Genomic DNA, 20,846 nt, shown 5'->3' on the forward strand with positions numbered 1-20,846 from the left:
TGCTCTGACTCCAAGCCATAATGGATTGCGTGAGCACAGCACATCTGCACCTGCCTGCAGCTTACCCCTGTGCAGTGGTCAGCAGGGACTTGCAAAAGGGCTGTTGATGAACCCTGTACAAAGAGATTGCTTCCTGCAGACATGTTTCAGGGTATCTGATTTTAGTGACCAGGAGAAACTTATTTATTGTTTCTTCCTATAAGCTCTCTGGAGCCTTGCACAGCTCAGAAATACCAGGCTGGCATTTCTAACCTTGACTAATTAGTCTTAACTGAATGGTTTACAAAAATCCAGTTGCATACCTACACAAGCAGTGGAGTTACACAACTGCCAGCATGGCATATGGGCACTGTGATCACCCAAGTATATTCCCTGGCAAGAGATGCTTGAAACAGCAAAGGAAAGTCTCCGGATGCTGCTGCCTTCAGTGGAGCATAACAGAGAAAAGAAGAAACCTCAGGTTGCACCAGAATCAGTCAGAAATGTCAGGCCAGGTTATGCCAGTATTGCTGGTATAAACACAAGATAAATACTTTGATAGACACATCGGGCACACCAGCAAGTGCCATTGCCCATGTCTGCTTGCTCAGTGTATGGAGAAGCAGGGTAATGGGGAGGTGTGTAAGGATCCCATCATTGCCCAGGCTGAAGGATTGAAATGTTAGCTGCTCTCAACTTCCAGATCCAAATTTTTGGGATACTGGGGCTTTCTTTTTTAATGTACTTCATGTGGTGATGTGAGCAGAACAACCTATCTTCCCTTAAGCTTGTGATGAATGTTTTTTGTAGAAAGGTTTCAAACCAGTTCTAGCTGTGTCAAACATTTTTCATTGAAAACTTTCATACCACCAGTCAAAAGCCTTAGAGAGCTGAGCTTATGAGGTTTCCTTAAGAGCAAGAGAGCATTTCCTTGCCCCAGGCAGTGTGACCTAGACTCGTTTCATTCTTGATAGGTGAGTGTCTAAATTGTTCTTCAAAACCTCTAAAGACAGAGTCTACATCCTCATTAAGCAATCTGTTCAAGGCTTTGCTTGCCCTACTGATTTTGCTGGTATCCATTCTACATTCCTTTTATTTCAACTCATTATTGCTTGCCTTTCTCAGGATGGACATGGAAAAGAGTTTACTTATACTCTATTTTTGGCTGTCTTTTGTGTATTTGAGAACTGGTACAATTTCCCTTCAGCCTTCTCTTCTCTGGACTAAACAGCCTCATTTTCTTTAGTTCTCATAGCATAGGTCATGCTTTCTAGACTTCTTTTCATCCTCACCATTCTCCTCCAGTCCCTCTCAAGTTGGCCAGTATTTTTCATGGCTAGTGCTGTCCAAAACTGGACCCTTATTACTACCAAGTACAGACAGAAGTTTCTTCATCTGGCTCAGAGACCGAAGTCTAGCTCAGGTATACCACTGACAATGATGCTGTTTGCCTCTTTTGCAACTGTGTGATACTTTTGACTCATGACCAGTTTGTGATTCACTGTAAAGCTTGGTGCTTTTCTGCAGTACTGCTGCATAGCCAGGCATTTTCCATCCTGCATTTGGAGAAATAAATGTAGAACTTTGCATGTCCTTATTGAATTTTTGCCTATTACTTTCAGGCCATTTTCCTAATGTATCAAGAATATTTTAAATTCTGGTTCTGTCCTCCTACATGCTTGTAGCCTTTCCAGCATTGGTGTTGCTTGAAAATTTAATAAAGTATGCTTGTTAATTCATCATCTAAGCCATTAATGAAATATTGAATAATACTGGATGGAGGACAGATCCTTGGGGAATCTCGCTTGATACATCCTTCCGTGTTGGTTTTGAACTATGGGTAGCTATTACCTAAGTACGTGTTCCCCAGCCAGTTATATACTGCTGATAACACCTTCAGCTAGTATACATTTCACTCACTTGTTTGTAAATCTGTTGTATAGGACAGTGAAGAGAGGGTAGTGACAGTGAAGGTACTAAAGCAATGACAGTGAGTGCCTCTCTCCAATTCACGCGGCTTGTTACCTTGTCATAGGAGGAAATAAACTTTCCATGATTTATTCTTGACAAATCCATGTTGGCTGTCATTTATCTCCTTTAGATGGTTACAAGTTGCTTGATTATTTCCTCCAGATTTGGGAGAGGAAATCAAGATAAGCTGACTGGTCAATAATTTCTTCGTCCCTCTTTTTCTCCCCTTTTCAGAGATAGGAACAGCATTAACTCTTCTTTGCTGTGAAATCTCTTTTATTATCTGAGTTCTCTGAAGCTGTCTAACAGCTCTGAGGCTGCTCTGGCTGAGTCCCGAAGGGTTGCTTTGCAGAGTGACCTCCCAGCAGAGGTTGTGGCCGCAGCCATCGGTCACTGCCCCATCACCCCCATTACCCCCATTACCTCTGCTGGGCGCGGCTGAGCGGGGAGCTGGACCAGGGACTGTGATCAGGCTGAAAACCAGCCTTTTCTTTCATGGGGACACAGCAACAGGAGTGCCTGGCTCCGAGTTGGAGGGGAGCTGGCACGGGACCGTGAACACCTCGCCTGGCTTCAGCAATGCCCCCTCAACTGAAACGTGTGATGGGAGCCCAATACCCGCTGGGTATTTCTGAACCACCGGCTCTTGAGAGCCTCTAACTTGCATGAACACTGGCAATCTACCCATTCCCTGCTGTAGCCTGATTTCTTATTTTCAGCTGCTGGTGTTAACCACATTAACTACCTGATCCCAAGTGGCCCTTTTAGTGACAACTGGTGATACTTTTCACAATGTAATCAGTAGATAATTTTCCTGCCCCATTACAAGTCTGGATAACTCTTGCCTTAGTCATTTCAATATTATTAAAGTGTTAATATATCCTGTTTACCTGTGTCCCTGGGGAGCTGCATCTTGTTTTGCTCCTGAGCTTTTACAGCTGTATCCCTGCACAATTATCCTTTATATCTGCCCATGACAACATGAGGTTTCTGGGAGCTTCCTTCCGTCCTTCCCTTGAGATGGCAGAAGAGCTTGTGGCTGGTGGTGCTGGTCTGTGTGCCTCACAGCCTCCTCTGCCAGGAGGGAGTTTGCACTTCTGTCCTTCATGTAGCTTTTTCAAGGAGATGCCAAGTCCTGCGAGCTCTTTTCCCTCCAAGACTTCCAGTAGGATTTTACTTACCTGCTATAGGTTTTTACTCCTGTGAAACCCATTCTCTTTACAATATCAGTTTCTCTCTTTCTTTTCCCAGGGGTTGTGAACCCCCTCACACTGCACATTGCCCTTTGCCTTCCCATTTTCATCCACCTCCTCCTGCCTTGAACCAATGCCTGAACACTTAACTGTGTTCCCCTGATGGAGTTGGACAAGGTGCTAACACACAAGGAAGTGTTTTCAAGGAAAAAAAGGGACTAGCTGAGACGTAGCCAGGGAGAGACATTTTTGTGTCTCTGAAACGGAATCAGAGATTATTTTAGCCCACCACTAGGCAAGTAGATTAGCTTCCAGGAGAGCCAGATGAAGGCAGATGCACCAGAGAACTTCAAGTGGAATTATCCCAGGTCTCATCTGGATGCACTGAAACTCAGCCATTGCTGATGAATAAAAAGTGAATGTAAGGCTCCTCCTCCTTTTATTCATTCCACCTTTTCTCACATTATTTTATAAATATATGTAATTCTGAACAAGTTTTCACAACTGTCTCCAAAACCAAGGCTGGATTTAGTTGGCTTCTTACTGCCGAAGCCAGGACTACGACGTGCCAATAGCAGAATGCTTTGCTCATGGGGCTAAATGACAGATTTGTAGCTTACAATAAAACTGCCTGCAGGTTTATTACTGTGCTGTCATGCATTTCAAAAGCTACAGTAGAGAGAACCCGAACAATGCCCCAGCCACTACTTGCCATATTTACCTGATGATAAATGTCAGGTCTCTGTTGAGTTTCAGCAGCAGAGCAGATAATGGCAAGCAAAAGAGCTTGGGTGAAACAGCATCACCAACAATCCGACTCTGTGTGACCCATCATATTTTCTCATAACATGAAAAGATTGTACATGACATCTGTAACCACTTCTACAGCAAGAGCTAAAGGAGAACATTTTCCTTCCATTATTGTGTATCCAGGATCTTCAGGAGAGTTATCAGGATGGGGCCTGTTTGTATTTGCCTTCTAAGTTTGGAGACTCGAGAGTCACCGTTTAAGCCTATCTGCCAGTGATAGCTCCACAGATGTTCACAAGGATTTTGCTGATGGTTTCAGAGGGGCTGTATTTTCATTATTTTTTGTGCCAAGGAACATTAACACTTCTAAGCAAACAGCATGCTGTAAGGGCTGTCCTTTAGAAACAGTAACAAAAGCAAAACCTCTTAGTATCAGGACACTCACAGTGAAACCACAAAAGTTAACAACCCTGCAAATCCTGTCAGCAGCAACTCAAAACGACCTGAATATAGAATGGCTCTTACGTCTAATTGTGGAGAGCTGACCCAAGATACCAGATACCAGCAAACTGAGAAAAAAGAAAATGATCACTTTGCAGGACAGCTGCTATTGAAAGAGATAGTGCAAAGCCTTTTCCAGTTTCTTGGCTTTCAGCAAATGACCCTGAACAATTTTTTGTATTTATTTGTGTTGTTTGCATGCTTATCACACATGCACAAATGCAGCATCCTGGATCCATTATTGCAAAGTTTTTCAGAGTGTCTCAAAGAATTGGCAGCCTCCAATATGCAAAGTAGTTCTCTAGCATGATGGCCGTTATGAAGCATTAAATCAAGTATTTAAGATTTATATTGCTAAAGCACCCTCTAGTGGGGCAATAACAGAAGAGTTGGTTTTTGCATAGACATTATAATTACTCTGCATATTAGAGAATAGCCAAGTAAAAGGCTGGATACCGGTGGGGATAGGTAAACACATTGAATCTTTAGTTTAGTCAATGCTTTTGCTGTCCATGCAACACACAGCATTCACGATAATATCTGAAAGGTGGCTGTGTGATTTTATTGCATGTAATCACAGAATAATTGCACCATTTTGGTCAGAGACCTTTGGAGTTCACCTCACCTAACCTCCTGCTCAAAGAAGGTTCAGATAGGTCAGGTGGCTCGTGGCCATTTCCATCTGAGTTTGGAATATCTCCACAACAGCTGTTGCACAACTGCTCTGCGCAGCATATTCCAGTATTTGACCATCAACATGGTGAAAAAAAATTCTTTCTATCTAAACAGAATTTCCCTTGTTGCAACTTCTCTCTGTTGCCTCTCGGCCTACAGCTGTGCACCTCCAAGCATTCCCCATAGTTCCTCAGGGTCTTTACAATGTCATCATCTTGAAATACTGGAAAAAATATTCACAGTCACTTCTGGATATTGTTTGTTCATAAATGCCTGCCTAAATGACAGTGAATCACTGGAGACAAAGCGTGGTACTGTTAGATGCAATACTCCTGGCACAATGAGGCAGATTACTTTCTGGTCTCATGCTGGGACCCTCATTCTGCAAGAAGTTGATCCTACCAAGTTATTTTCAAGTTAAGGTTATGCATTAAAAAGTCTAAGACATAAGCTTGCACAGCTGCTTGTGGGACCTGGACCAAATATTGTAACTGCAAAATTTTGAGGTAATACTTTACAACTCCCTGACTAGGTTTGCCAATTATCAAGCAAAAGAGAATAAAAACTTAAATTCAATTTTAAAACAACACAAGTATTGCTAAGAATTGGTTAAGCTTTATTGAAGCTGGGGAATACAGTGGCCACCTTTCCACGGAGATTGCATGTAAAGAAGCCAGTGAGTGCCTTCCCCAAATCAGGTAGTTGAAACAACAGATATCACCCTCCAGAACACAGGCACATGACAAAACATGCACATATAAGCACACACATATAGGTGGAGAGGGCCTCTAGGCTGATGGCATCAGGCAGTGGGGGTAGAAGAGCGTTTGCTGAAAACACGTGTGACCACGTATCTGTGACAAACAGCAGCAGGAAGACTTGAAAAGGCACACACCGAGGTGGCACTGGATGCCGCTTGAATAACCAGTGGGAGTATATCCCCGAGGGAAATAAAAAAGCACCGAAAGAGAGAGAAAGCTTTTGGGCCAAGTGCTGGCTGAAAGGGAGTTGGGGATTGTAGTAAAGAAACCCCTCCTTGTTCCCCTGTTCAGGGAAAGAACATTTTGTAGGTGATTTGTAAAGAAACACAACGGCTTCAAAGAAGCTCCCTCATTTTATTTCTCTTTTTAAAGGAAGCAGCTGTGAGGTCCTGGCTGAGGCTAACCACTTGGCTGAAGGCGGGCAGGAGTGGGTGTACTCCAGGGTGCTCACACAGCTTTGCGGGCGAGCGCCCAGTACAGAGCACCGACTTCCCGTCAGCAGTACAATACTCGATGCCTTTAAATAATTAATCTTGTTTTGAGGGGAATGAGATGGTTATGATCAAAAGCAGAAAACAGCTGAGACGTGAGCTAGGTCTGGAGAACCAGAAGGTCACCAAAGAGGGTGGTGGATGCCCAGGTGGTGATCCCTGCTTTCTGCCTGGCCCTACACATTACCTGGCTGCAGCAAACAGGTGAAGAGGAGGCAGGGTGATCTCGCCCTACAGATGCTTATCCGAACAGGCCAAATTGTAGCAATGTTTTCCAGGCCTTCAAAATATTTCCTAGCAGTCCAACTTTGGTGGTCTCCCACTATGGCAAGGAAAAGGACAAACGGGTTTTTTCCCCTTTCCCTTAAATGGCTGGTGGCACTCCCCATAGTGTGTGGAGGGGGGATGCACAGCCTAGTGCTGGGTATATTTTTGGTAAGAAGGTTGGATGGCCACGCCGTGGCACAATTTTCAGGGCACAGCTTTGTATGTTTTTAGGAAATCAACAGCATTGAGATCTGCTGTTTTCTTTTACTTCCCTAAGAGCAGGCTTTGAAGCTGCTGAGATCTGGATAGATGTGGATCTCAGGTGAGAACTAATGCACCTCCTGGACCTCCTCCAGACCTGCCTGGGGCCACAGTCCATCCCTGAGGACACGGCGTCCATCCCTCCCCCTCTGCAGCTTTGTTCTCGCACCGTGCACGCCTGCTGCCTCCCCTGCGCTGCCCACGGCCACGGCCTGCCGGTGCGGTGCAGGGTTTTTAGAGGGAGGATTAGGCAAGGAGTAATGATAGTTCTTTCAAACTGGCTGGATAAAATTAGACACATATAATCAGCGGTCAGGTGGCTAGAGGAAAGGAGCTTTGTTTGTGAGTGGTCAGCAGCTGCTGACATCCAAACTCATGGCCTCAGTATTTGCGTGCTTGCCTTTAGGCACCTCAGCGTGAAAACACTCGCCAGGGCCAGACACAGGGACTGAGCCTCCCCTGGAGCTGGGATCCCTCCTCTGCTTTCCATTTCCACCTGCCACTGCTCACCCTACCCAGCTATGCATTTCTGCGACCTTGCTTGGCAGGAAGGCCAGAGTCTCTGCAGGGGGCCATCTGACAGGGACATTCATTTTTTCCAATTAGTGGAAAACAGAGGATGTTACCTCTACCCATGATTTAAGAAGAGCATCAGAGAAGAAACCCGTAGAGGACTTCTGATACTCTGGTCAGTATGTCGCTGTTGGAAGTCAGCAGTGCTCTCCTGTATGCAACAGAAGACACTCCTTCCCCCAGACTTTTTGGCAAAACCCTAACAATGATGCTTCAGAAGAGCTGGGTAGAGGAGCACGGGCCCCTGCAGCGTGGCTGCTTTTGGCCCTTCTCAAGCAGAAGCAGCGATGCACTGAGCACCTTGTGCAGCTGAAGGGTTCCACCCCGTGGGCTTGCTGTCCCCAAGATCTGCCTCGGGTGCTCCGAGAGCTGTAAGACCTGTGCTCCAAATGCTCACAGCTTATGGTAAAAGAAGATCTGGGAAAGCCCATGAAACCATGACAGATCCCAAGGCACAGAGGAGACCCTTCTTCTTCTCTGATGAGTTTCAATAGTCCTTCCCCTGGATTTTCCTCGGATTCTAGCTCTCCCCTTTGGCACATTTCTGTTGCACAATTTGGCTTTTCAGATGTTCCCTTTCAAAGCGGCAGTTTGAAACTGGAATTAAAGAGGGTGGCAAAAAGCCTTAATCAGAGTCCTGGCTTTATAAATAAGACAAGTACTTATTTTATTTCACTGTTTAATAATATATTTCTTTTCTATGGCTGCAGTGCTGAGGAGGCAGAACAGCAGCACGTAGGACTGTTGTTAATTCTACATATCACTATAACTTATTAACCTTGAAATGCGGAGAAATGAAATTGAACCTTACTTTAGCATTTATAGCAACACTTGATCAAACGTGGTTTAAGCCCATATACAATTTCTGACACTAGAGGGAGTACATAATTTATTTTATGAAAATAAAAAACAAGCCTTGCTTTTTAAATAGGAAATGTATCAAAGGGGGAAAAGCAAAAAATATTCAAGAAGAACTTTATTCTCTCACTTCAAGTTATACTTAAAAAAAAAGCTGAGAAGCTGTCTTATGTGTTACCCTTATCTAGGTAGGTTATGCAACTGGTGTCTGTAAAAGCCAATGTGGGGCAGATAACCAAACAGCCTGTGTTCAATTTGTGTGTGTGTGTGTCTATCGAGTCTGAACACATGGGGTGAGTAACCAGCCCACGGGATAACATACACAGACATCTGTGCCCACAGGTTTCTATCTCTGGTGCTGCTATAGTCCCACTGTCCCCCACAACCACTGTGGTGTCTGAATAGCTGTGATCTCTCCAATGTGTTTATCCTCTCAACATGCCTGGGAGGTAGGGAAGAAGCACTAATCTATTTTATGGCTGGAAAATCAAGGTGCGGAGAGGTTGAAAAATGCACCCACAGCACAGGGGGAGCCTGTGGCAGAAGAGTAAGACCATGTCCCATCTGTGCACCCTCGCCCAGGCTCACAATTCATCTCTGGGTACAGCAGGTTGTTAAGCAACAAGCTGTCCTTGCATGGCTATTTTTCCAAACCACAGGTACAAAGGTTGCCCAGTCCCTTCTCTGCTGTGTTTTTTTGTGTAATTGGATAGACGTGTCACCGTGACTTTGTGACCCTTTCTCCACTCCCAATATGCAGGAGGTGAGTCAGGCTCAGGCTGATGTGAAGACCATGCCCTTTGCAGGGTGGTGTGGGGACAAAGCGGGTCCCTCGCCCCTGCGGGGGTGAGAGGCCATGCAGCACGGCCCCCACTGCCTCTGTGACACCGGCTCTCACACAGGCTGAAGCAGATCATCTTGTCCTCCTGTTAAAATATTCATAAAGTTGCAAGGAAAATACAAATGCAGTCGTCCAGGACAACCTGAATGGTTTTGCAGCCCAAGCATCTTAATTTTCATGTGAGATCGGTCTGACTCGCAGCATGCCACAGCGTTTGTTGCATGCTTATCTCCATTACAATGTAATTATCTGATACAGAGATGTCCTAAACGTCTCTTTATCATGGGGAGGATTTATTTTAAATGATGGAGACAAGGTCAGTTCTGAAAATGCTATCACCTCGTTATCACCGTACATGCCAACAGCTTCTGAGAGTCCCTTCTGAATTCTTCCAGCGAGGCCTCCTTCAGCCCATCTGTGGCTGCAGTTATTAAAGCAACAAGTAACTTAAGCAACTCATCCCATTAGGGAATATTATGCAGTGAAATTGCACTGCTTTTAAAATAAGTTCTAATATCTTTAGCGAAGGATTTGGTTTGTTACCCAGTGGTTTTGGGGACAGATATTCAAGCCAAGTGTAAAAATACCGTAATGGTTGTGGGTGGAGCTTGTCTCCTGCCAACCACAGACACCAAATACTAAACCCATGCCAATGAAAGGCTGTCTATCACGCTTTAGTCCACCCACAAACACAGAGGTCCAGGCTAAGAGAGCTCAATGAATAAAAAACGCAAAATAAACCTTCTTCCCCCCCTGCCCATTGCTCCTTCAGACCAGTCAGCAATTCCCTCCTCACTAACAGGTGGTCCCTCAGCCTCCAGGGCTTCCTGAGAGACAAACCTCAGCAACTCTTCACTCCTGGGAAGGACCCTATTTATGCCTGAGATTTAAGGAGCTGGGTCTCATTCCCACAAATGTTTTCTAGCACCTGGGCAATGATTTGTTACTGAGAAGGTGGGGCTGCCTCTTGGGACCCTGAAGAATCCATATAATGCAGTGCAGATGCATTTGGAGGTTTTTTTCTTTGCATGCACAAAACTTACAGTGAGCTTTATATTGTATAAGAAAAGCAAGATCTAAGCTATGCAGAGGGCACCTACTGTTAAGCATCAGGACCTTCCTGTCTCTTTCACTCAGATATGAAATATTTCTTGTCCTTTCAACTGCTACCCACTGAAAATATGTTTTTTCTCCCTCTTGTGTACAGATTCAGAAAGAACAACAAAAAAATCATAAACAGGTGATCAAACACAGTATTCAATGTCTACCCGAACACCAGAGCGCATCGATTCTCTCTCTTCACTTATGTCAAAATTTCATGTGGAATAGAAACTGAACAGACTACTCTCAAAAGATCATACTCCAAGGCTTGACATCTCTTTGCTTCCCTTGTGCCTCCATCCCCTTCTGCAACACGACAGGAGAGTTTGCCGTAAATGAGGAGGTAGGCTTGGCGTCTAATTCCTTGACATTCTGATTTCACCTGGGTAGCGAGCGCCTTTCTGTAGTGCCTTTAGAGACATGACTACCTTCTGTCCCATGAGGCTTGCTTCTTCTCTCCCCAGGAGAGAAGAGCGTGTACAGGGTAATGGACTATTTTGTTAAAATTTTGTTTTGCGAATATTTGATCATTTTGAGGGACACAAGATAGATATCCCTTTGGAGCAGCCGGTCCTTTTCCAGCAACTTCACACTTGGTGCATTCTCTTCGAAGGCGAAAAGTTAAACAGCCCACAAATATGTCTTCTTCTTATTGTAAGTGCATAAAGGATAACTGAAATGAAAGGGAAGGGGGGGAACAGCGTCCTTCGTCCTTCTTTGTTTTTCATTTTTACAAAAGGAAGCACAAAAAACAGTAAGAGAGGCTGGGAGCTAAGGAAAAGTGAGAAAGGAGAGTGGCACCACTAGCACAAGACTTCAGTGACCTGCCCTGTCCCAGGATGCTTTGTTACGGTCCCAAGGAAACCACTGCAACCCAGGACCATGAAAGAATTGAGGCAGTTACCTCCTCACTGGATTCAGCTTTCTCTGCTTCTAAACGCCCAAGCCTTGAAACACCTGAGCCTGTCATCTGTCAAATAGGGGAAATATCTCTACATGTTTGGAGAATAGACTTATTAAAAGATTGTGAGACACTTGGGTGCAACAGTGTAGGACGGGTCGCAGAAAAAAACCTCAAATCTTATTAAAAAGAGGGGCAGTGGAGGGAGGGAGGAATAAAAAAATGAGCAGAGGAAGGGGAATGGAAGGCCACGGCTAGTTTTAGAAACAGAAAAAAGATGGAGCAAATAAAAGCCTGGGAAAAGCAAAAGCCTCAGGGACAAAGTGATATGTTTTTATGTAAAACTGCATGTGCAGAATATCATACTGAAAAATACAACAGCACTGTCAGGGGACCTGGCTGCTTGGGAAGCAGAGGCTGAGCAGCCTGGCAGTGAGGAAATAGCCCCAGTGTCCTGCGTTCATTAGTCAAAGGCAGAGTTGTTTAGTTTTTACATGGGTTTAGTACCGCATAAGCAGACTTTTGCATGGCTTGATGCATCTAAATATGTGATTAGGAATACGTACAAGTTTGGTGCTCTGCAACTGTGGTCCACCTTTGCTGTGCCCGTGATGGCACATTCATAGCCCCTGGCTGGGAATCCCATATAAGAGCCCTGCATCTTCCAGCTTCCCCTTCTTGCAGCAGCTCCTCCCCATGAAGGAATGACACAGCCCACCTTCCCCTTGCATAGCTTGCACTGACATTTTCCCCTTAATTGTGTTTAGCTATATGCAACCTCATCTGATATAGATACTGATGTACCTATGCATCTATATCTGTCTCTCATGGTTCCTGGTTACATTCATTTATTCTAGATTCTTATTATGTTCTGTGATTTATTCTGCTGTTGAAAATGGTCTTTTGATTGGCTGCGTATTGCATTACATGTGTGCACTGACTTTTGAAAAAATCAAGTAACTCAAATGGGGGGATGTAAGCATGGTCTAGTCTGTACCACCTAGCCCAAACAAAGCTGCCAGCCCTGCCAGCAGCCTGCAGTGTTAGAACTTGGGTAAATGAGATATTTAACTTTTACATTTTTCCCAAGATATTTGATAGGGAAAGGATATCAAACATCCAAAGATATTCAACAGGGACCAATTCCAGCCAGTTGTGGTTCTCCTTCTCATTATGGAAAATGCAAACGTTGAGTGCTGTTGGATTTGTCGCTGAATTTAGTGCTCACGGAAGGGTTGAACAGGCAGAGCAGTATCGAGCCAGACCCACTGCGGGGAACGTGTAACACTAATTCCTTTCCTGGGTCCCTGCTAAAGCACTGCTTCTTGGCTAAGTTGTGACGTGCTTGCTATCCTTGTTGGCACCTCTTTGGTAGAAGAGTACACATAAATTTTTAGTGCTTGGGGCACTTAACATTTAGATTGAAATGGGAGAAAGCAACTTACCTTTGCCTATTATTATCACATGGTAAAATTACACTGACCTTGACTGCATCTTTTGTTTGCCTGGAGCGCTCTGAATTCAGGGGGACTTTGGCTGCATGATGAACACAGGATAATCACCATCATGGTTAAAATGAAACACCTGAACGAAGGTAAAGGGAACATCTTTACCTGTAACTGGATTCCACAAATCAGGCTCGCAAATCAAGCTCAGTATCTTTTCACCCTGGCTTTCAGATAAGATCATCTCAGATGAAAAAAATCCTCTTCCTGGTCATGGGCTGCTTTTCACACCGCACCCAGAAGGACTTTTTGCTCCAGATGCAAAGGTTAATGCAGCTCTTTTCCTGGTATAAATGCAAAATAAGCCAACATGTCCAGTGATGTATGGAAATCTGTTTCGTAGAAACCCAATTTACAGATAAGAATTTCATTTCCTGTAGTCAGGAACTATTCAATAAGAAGTGGGGGGTGAAAGAAATTGAAAGAATTAAAATAATTGCATTTAGCTATTTTCTTCCTCTCCAGATACCTCATTATCTAATATCTTGTTTTTCTAATACGCAGTGATCAGGCACCTAGTTTGCCCATGGCTGATATTCTATGGAAGAATTTCAACTAATGGACAATATAGTAAACCTTCTATAATAAAGTCTTTAAAAATGTGATTCGATATGTGTGGCTGTAAAACACATTCTGTTCTAACTGAAAGAGGTGACGAAAATGTGTGCTTCATGTCAGAATTAACCCCCTGACAGGTGAACTTTTGCAGGCAAAAATCAACCCACACAAGTTTTCAGCCAAAGACTTTTGCCTGAAAGCTAACATTTCTGAGCTGCCCTTCTGGTAGAAGGAACACAAAAGCCCGAAGTACACAGGAGCTTCACCAAGGAAGAAAAGCAAGAGCAAAACCTGGCAGACATTGCAGCAAACAGAACCGTGAGTGGCAGGATCATTCCTGGTGCAGGTTTGGCAGAAGGGGCGTGAAAGCCTGAAGTATACAGGAGCTTCACCAAGGGAAAAAGCAAAGGCAAGACTTGGAAGATACTGCTGTGTATTTGATTTTCAGGGAAGGAGAAGAATGCGTACGCTTTGTCCTCTGAGAGAGCAATTTTCTTCCCAACCTTTTAGAACTATGAATGCACTCTTAAGGAAGGGGCATGAGAGGAAAAAGACTGATTTAAGACAGACATAAGTTTCAGAATGACGATTTTGGCATTACAATGTTTATAACATGCTTTTAAATGTAAGAATGGTTAATGAGAAGCTCTTGCTTCTCCCTTTACAAAGATAAGTTAATGAGGCGTATTGTGAAAAAACCTCAGGAACTTATACTTGTAGTCAGAGCAACCTACAACCTGTTAAACTTGCATGAGCTAAAAATCATAGCTTTTTCCCATCATTTGAAGGAAAGGAGCAGTTTGTTACTGAAAGACTGATCAGAGAATGCATCTGGTATGTGACTTAATTTTATTTTCAATGAGAAAACTTAACTTTTCAACCAAGTAAAAAATAAAAAGAAATGAATATTTTGTGCTTTTGGGATGCTCAGAGTTTAATGAAATATTTAACATTTCCATTGCGAGCATATCTTCTTTCACAAAAAGAATATATTTGTTTCAGTTAAAAAAAAAAAAATCTGTTGCTATTAAGATACAGTTCCTTTAACATCACCACCACTGCCAGCAGCATCCATAGTCTTGGCAAAGGAGAGGGCGAAAGAAATCCCTACCCAGAAGACTGTCTTCAACGGTAAGAGCAAGAAGAACTCTCCTCCTCCCTCTGCCAGGTTTCTAGGAAGAAGGAAGGTAAAAAGGCACCTCTGATGCATTGGGCATGGAGGGAGAGGAAGCTGCTAGGGGCTCACAGAAGTTAATTCTGTTGTCACAAAGCCTCTTACTCAGCCCACTTGATTACTAATGTGAGAAGAGAAGGCTGCAACAGAAGAGAGCTGAAGGATACTTAGCTCAGGAGTTGGCTGCCATAGGTGGTTATTATTTAGCCCTTTGCAGCCTGATTGCAGTTGAGCACCTGCCCGCAAATGTGAGGCAACGTAAATCTGGAATTTGTGAATTCATCTGTTGTGTTTTGACAGAAGAGAGGCTTTTGGCAGCCGGTTAGTGGAAATAAACTCTCTCTCCAAGGCTCAGAGCCATGTTGCAACTGCTGGAGCATATTTATGCCCTCTCATCCACTCTTTTCAGAGAGGCTGTAGTTCAACCAGCTGCAGGGCTCTAAATCGGAAGTGTTGCTTTACCAAGAGGGAAAAGTCCTTCAGCCTGACAGACAGAGCTGCCAAATAGGTGTTTCTGAAAAGTTTGCTGTCTGATTTTGGACATAGGCTCTTTTCAGGTACTTTAGGAGGATGCAGACACAAAACCTCAGTAACGGACATTAGATCAGGTCTAATCCTTGATGTCATCAGTTCTGTTTCATGCGTGGGAAGATTTCATCCTTATGGAGAAAAAAACCCATAAAAACCAAAGTACTTTTCAGTTTAATTAAATCTATGATTACTGAGCTACATCCTTAGTACTGCAGAGTGGTATCACTGATGAGGGAACATCAAAAGCTTGCCAAGCTTAGGTCAATTAGATAAGTACCCCAAGCATGGCTGCTAATCTCAACCACTTCATAACTAGTTTTAACCACTTGAGACTGAAAATGAAGCTCAGGATTTTGTACGAACAGGTGCTACCGTGTGAGTTCCCATACTTTTTGCTTCCAGGAAGAATAGAAATCCCAGAGGAACTAGTCTTGCACATTTCAGTATCTGTTTCCATTGAAAAATGAAAAATACCTTTTTTTTTTTAAAAAAAAAGAGGCAGTTTGTCTCAAATTAAGTTTAAGTTTTAAATAAAGCTCTGCAGGGTGTGGAGCTCTGATGTCCTCAGGACTTGTTACAATAAAATATAAGATAGTGCCAATAAAGAACTTAAGGTATTCAAATTGCACTCTCTATAAGCCCAAAGAGAAACAAAGCAGAAAGGTGGAGCGGATTCAAAAGGCTAAGCCTGGGACTGGTCTGAGCTGGCCTTAAAAAAGCAAAGATGCATTCATCTAAAGATAATTTCTAACTGTAGACTTTGAGTCTTAAGCCTGTATGCAAACATTTTCTGTTGCTGTTTTGAATCTTCCGATGGGACGAGCATCCCGTGGATGGGGCTGTGACTAGTGGGCTGGCTTTCAAGGTTTAATGCTTGCCAGCAACCTCTGGGTGAGGCCAGTACAGTGTGCTGCACGGTAAGGAAAGGTTTTTACACTTGACAACAGTATGTTATTTCTGGGTTTTATTACATGTTTGTCCTCCAGGCTCAGCAACCTTTGGGTGGACCCGTCATGTCCCTGGGTAAGAAGGCCTGCCCTGCACTCCCAGGCAGGCTGTTAGCTGCTGGCAGAAGAGAGGCACCCCCAAGCCACCACCTACCTGGAGGTAGATTGCAGATTGCAGCACGGGACAGGGGACTGGGGAAGCGAAAGGCTGGGGAAGTGCATAGGCAGTGTTCTCCAGGCAGGCTTTAACATTTCAGCAGCTCTACGGAGCAGCCACCCCCTTCTTTTGGTGCTGCTTGCCCAGCAGATCGCCATCTCTCCCTCCTTCTGGCTCTATACCAAGAGCCATCGTTTCTGCATGACAGCGAGGGAGATGGACAGGGATGGAGGTGCCATTGTGTGAGCATGCATGTGTGGTGCAGGTTATGCTCCTCCTGGTGCGGGCTCTCACACAGGAAAGCCCAACCTGGGATGGGACTAAACACTCTGTGTGTGTAGCTGATAGCACAAAAGTACACAAACAGCCGCACCCACTCAAACAAAAAACTGAGCTGGCCCAGTATCCTCCCTCTATCAGCGGCTGTAAGTGGATGCCTAGTGAAGAGTAAGAGCAGGATGAACATACATGGCATTTCCCCCAGATACACAAAATCATACTGTCCCAGTTTCAAGCTATTTTCTGTCAGGAACTTCCTGAGATGGATGTCGTTTCTCTGTATTCACTAGCTTCCAAATGCTTTCCCATCCGTGAGCTTCTCCAATGTTCCCTGAACTTGGTGTGACTCCTCGTAACTCTCTATTAACGCCACCCCACGTCCCCCAGCCCTTGTGTTGGAGAAGACAGCGAGTGACTGATTTCTGAGCATCCTCACCATGCCACTTGTCGTGCTGTAGACTGCATTCATTAAGTTGTCTCTCTTCCAGACTGGAGCATCCTCTCCTGGTAAAGTCATTGCCTGTACTGAAGCTTTCTGTAGCTGATCAGATATTGAAGCTGATTGGCCTTGTTGCTTTCCTCTGAACTTTCTCTGGTTTTGCTGTACCCTTTTTGAGATGAGAAGACCTGAACCGCACGGACTATTCTCAATATAGGTCGGTCATGAGTTTACACACTAGCATAATGTTCTTCCCTCTTTTGTTCTTTATTCCTGTCCTACTCAGCCCTAATATTTTATTTGGGTTTTTTGACCACTGCTGAGTGCTGAGCTGGCATATTCATGGAGCTGTCAAACAGGTCCCAAGATCTTGCTCCCGAGTACTAATGGTCAGCTCACAGCATGTCCTTTTAGCTCTGAAAGTATGATAATTTTTCTCCCCTGTGTATCACTTTATAGTTATCTATACTGCATCTCATTTATCATTTTATTGTCTAGTCTCATAAAGTACTACTAAAGTTATACTCACATCCGGGCCTTGTCCTTAACAGCATAAATATTTTGCAGTTGCCAACAAACTTTTCCTCCTCCCTGTTCACTCCCTTTTCCAGGTTGCTTACGAATACCCTGACAGCAACGGTCGCACTATGCAGCCCTGCAGAATTTCTCTAGTCCCCTCCTCTGTTTCCTATCTTTTAAATGTCTTTTTATCATGCAACAACTTTCCTTCTCATGACGTAGCTGCTTGATTCCCTTAAAAGCCTGTAGTGGGGAATCAAGGGACAAATTTGCTGAAAGTCTTTGGAAATCCAAGTAGACTATATCAGCTGAATTGCTCTCATCTATGTGTTCGTTGATCTCGCCAAACAACTCCAATACGTAAAAATGGCAAAGGTCATGCTGCCTCTTCCCAAGTAAATCAAATTTATTGAAGTGTCAGTGAATTTTATTCTTCATTACATTTTCTACTAATTTGCCTAGTGCAGATTTCAGACTTTCAGGTCTGCTGTTTCTCACATCTCCCCTGGAACCTTTCTAAAAAAGTTGGCCTGGAATTTGATACTTGATATTCGATAACCACTCTTTGGATATCAAGGGAGTTTTAAGCACAGAGTTATAATCTGCTATTAGTCATTTAGTGATTTCATCCTTGAGGTCCATTGAAACTCCTGGGTGATATCATCTGTTTTTTGGCAACCAGTCGCTGTTCATTTTGTTACAGTGTTCCCAGACCTGGTTCCTGGGCACAGCTATTTCAGACAGACTGGCTGATGAGGGTCACCCCATCCCAAAAGGTTTCTGATATGGGAATCTACTCTTCTACAGTGAACAAAGTGATGCAAAGGATTCATTTAGTTTCTCTAATAGCTTTATTTTCTCTGAGTGCGTCCTTCGAACTCTGGTAATCAACGGACTCCACAGATTTTCTGGCAGGCTTCCTGCTCTTGATGTGCAGGAAAAAAGATTTATTGCTAGTTTTGATTCCTTTTGCTAGAAACTCATCAAACTCCTTTTTGGCTGTCTAATTGTTTTTGTACATGTAATCTTCCAGAGTGCCTGTTACTTTCTAACTTATTCATTTGAATCCAGCTTTAGCTGTTTGAAGGATTTGCAGTTATTCTTCTAATAACCTCCCTTATCTTGCCGTCTTGCAAAGCTGCCATGTACTGCCCATTTTCAAGCCTACTTGATGAATAATGTGCACTGGCCTTGTGCTTTCAGCACAGTGTCCTTTAGCAGACTCCTTGCCTGCAGGAAAGAATTAATTTTCTTTGTTGTCCCATTTTGCTTGTTTTGAACAAAATTCCTCTTTTATATATGTTTCTCCTCCAAGCCAGTTTCAGAATTGCCTGTTTTCTGATCAATATGCCTAACCAGTTCCTCCATGCAAGAGTTATCGATTGTTTCATGTTACATCCTTGTGCAATATCTCGCCAATTTGCATGGAAATAATTGAAGTGTGATGTTTGATATTGCCTTTCCTGCCTCTCTGGTGTCTCAGAATTCCCCCATATACTGTAGCCAGTGTTGACATCCTGGCCGCAGAGGCAGTATCATACACAATGTTCTTCCCATGCTCTAGTGATAACACTATCTTCTTCCTATTTAGGTCTGGAATTTCAATCCACGCAGATTTTACGTTTTGTACTGATGTGGTTAATCTGTTAATTTTATTGATTCTAGCATGGCCTACTCTAAAACTTGCTGAATTTTTGGTATTACAGTGTCCCACTTACTGTCCTCTTACCAGTGTATTTCTGATGTCTGTTATGTTGATGCCTTCACTTAGACTACACATGCCTGTTCCTTTATCTTATTCCTTAGCCAGGCATTAAATGTGCTGCCTTTCTGCCTCTCTTTCCCTGGTAGCACGTGGGTACCAGGAGCATTTCAGAGACAGCTACTGTAGAAATCCTGGTTGTCAGCACCTCAGAGCTTCAGCTTCGCCTCTAGCACCTTGCATCACCTCTCTCCCACTCTCCCCTCTCCTCGCCTTGCCTTTCCTACAGTATTGCTATCCACATGGACCACCACCATCTGGTCCTCCCCGGCGCTTCCTAGGAGCTGATCAAGCCTCCTCACAAAGTCCTCCCCCTTTCTGCTGGATGCTGTCTCCACACAGAGGCTGTGGCTCCCTAAACAGGCTTTCTTGTCTGAATGATCCCACTGACCTTAATTTCCTTCCCTGGCTTTGTCCAAGCATCATGTATGCCTCCCATGACTGCAGGCTGCGGGCGCTGCAGGGGGGCACCTCTTTGCACCAGCGTAGCAGAAGCTGCAGAAGTAGGAGTGGAGCCAAGTGCATCCCAAGTCGGAAACTTAGGTGCACCTGGGGCGCTTTCAAGAGCCCGCAGGTCCTTCAGTATGAATCTCTGTCGGTGGAGTACCCCTCCGTAACGACACAACTGGGTAGCTCTGGCCCCTGAGGGGCTATTCAGGTGTATAAAATCAAGTGGCTGCACAGGAATTTACAGGATTCGGGTCTGGACATGTAAATTTAAGGCAGGGCCTTGCCTTCCTCTCTTCCATTAATTAAGCAGAACAACTCCGGCAGCTCAAATGAACGTGTGGGAATTTAATAAAATGCACAGTTACAGAGCTGATGATGGGATGCTAGCAAATGCCATGTAAATCTTTTAAAACATTTCTCTGACTCAGTATTTTTCCCTCATTCCGTTTTCCCTGGCAGAGGGATGGGATGTCTAGGCACGCTGATCATTACAGAAACATTACTAAGGACGACTGAACGCTCTGCGTAAATTTTCATATGCAAACTCTGTGTAGAATTGGGGCGGGGGGGACATAAGGAAGTAGTAGGCAGTTTTGTAAACATCTTGTGCTTTATCTGACATGGAGCTGCTCATTCTGGTAACATCTGAAATCGGTTTTAAACACAAGCTACGAGGCAAGTTGTTGATCCTGAAAGCTGTCGTAATTTGTGTTCATTTAATTAGCTCAGTGTTGATGTTGTTGTCCTGTGTACGCTGCTGACCAAGCTGCGTAATCTCCTCCGCGGTTGTGCCGTAGCAATCCTAAGTCCTGTGATGAGATTCTGCAGAAAGCATTAACCTTCTTTGTCTGACCCTGACCCTTTTATTTGTGCTCTCCCCGGGCTTTCGTTCATCTCCTCTGCCAGTTCAATTAAGAAAGGAGAAAAAAAGTGCATTTCCATTGGCTAGTCGGCCAGCATACATGTATCTGACGTGAGACATCTTATAAAGAAACGCTTATAAATGCAGGGAGAGCTCCAATACTATGGGGTATGTTTTAAAGACAGTGTTCAGAGGTTTAGCAGCCTGATTCCCACTGACATTAATGGCAGGCATGAGGCTAAATCATAGTGCATTGCTTTCAAAACTGACCCCAGAAGACATTTCCTGATGGGAAGGGGCACAGCCTAAGAAAAGTTTACAAAACCTGAGAGCTGAAATAATTGGATAAAAACTAGGAGGCATAGGTGCAAAACTGAACGAGTTATGGTTCTGATAAGCTAGCGTGTAAGCAATAAATCCCTAAGACAAGCGGAGAAAAGAGAGAGTTTAATCACAGTGGCAACATTTATGTATTTTCACTCAGTGGAAAACGTTATAGGCTTGACCTCATTTTTATTTACCAGATCTCAAGATGTTGAT

This window comes from Mycteria americana, chromosome 2 (genome assembly GCF_035582795.1).
Source record: "Mycteria americana isolate JAX WOST 10 ecotype Jacksonville Zoo and Gardens chromosome 2, USCA_MyAme_1.0, whole genome shotgun sequence".
NCBI lineage: Eukaryota > Metazoa > Chordata > Aves > Ciconiiformes > Ciconiidae > Mycteria > Mycteria americana.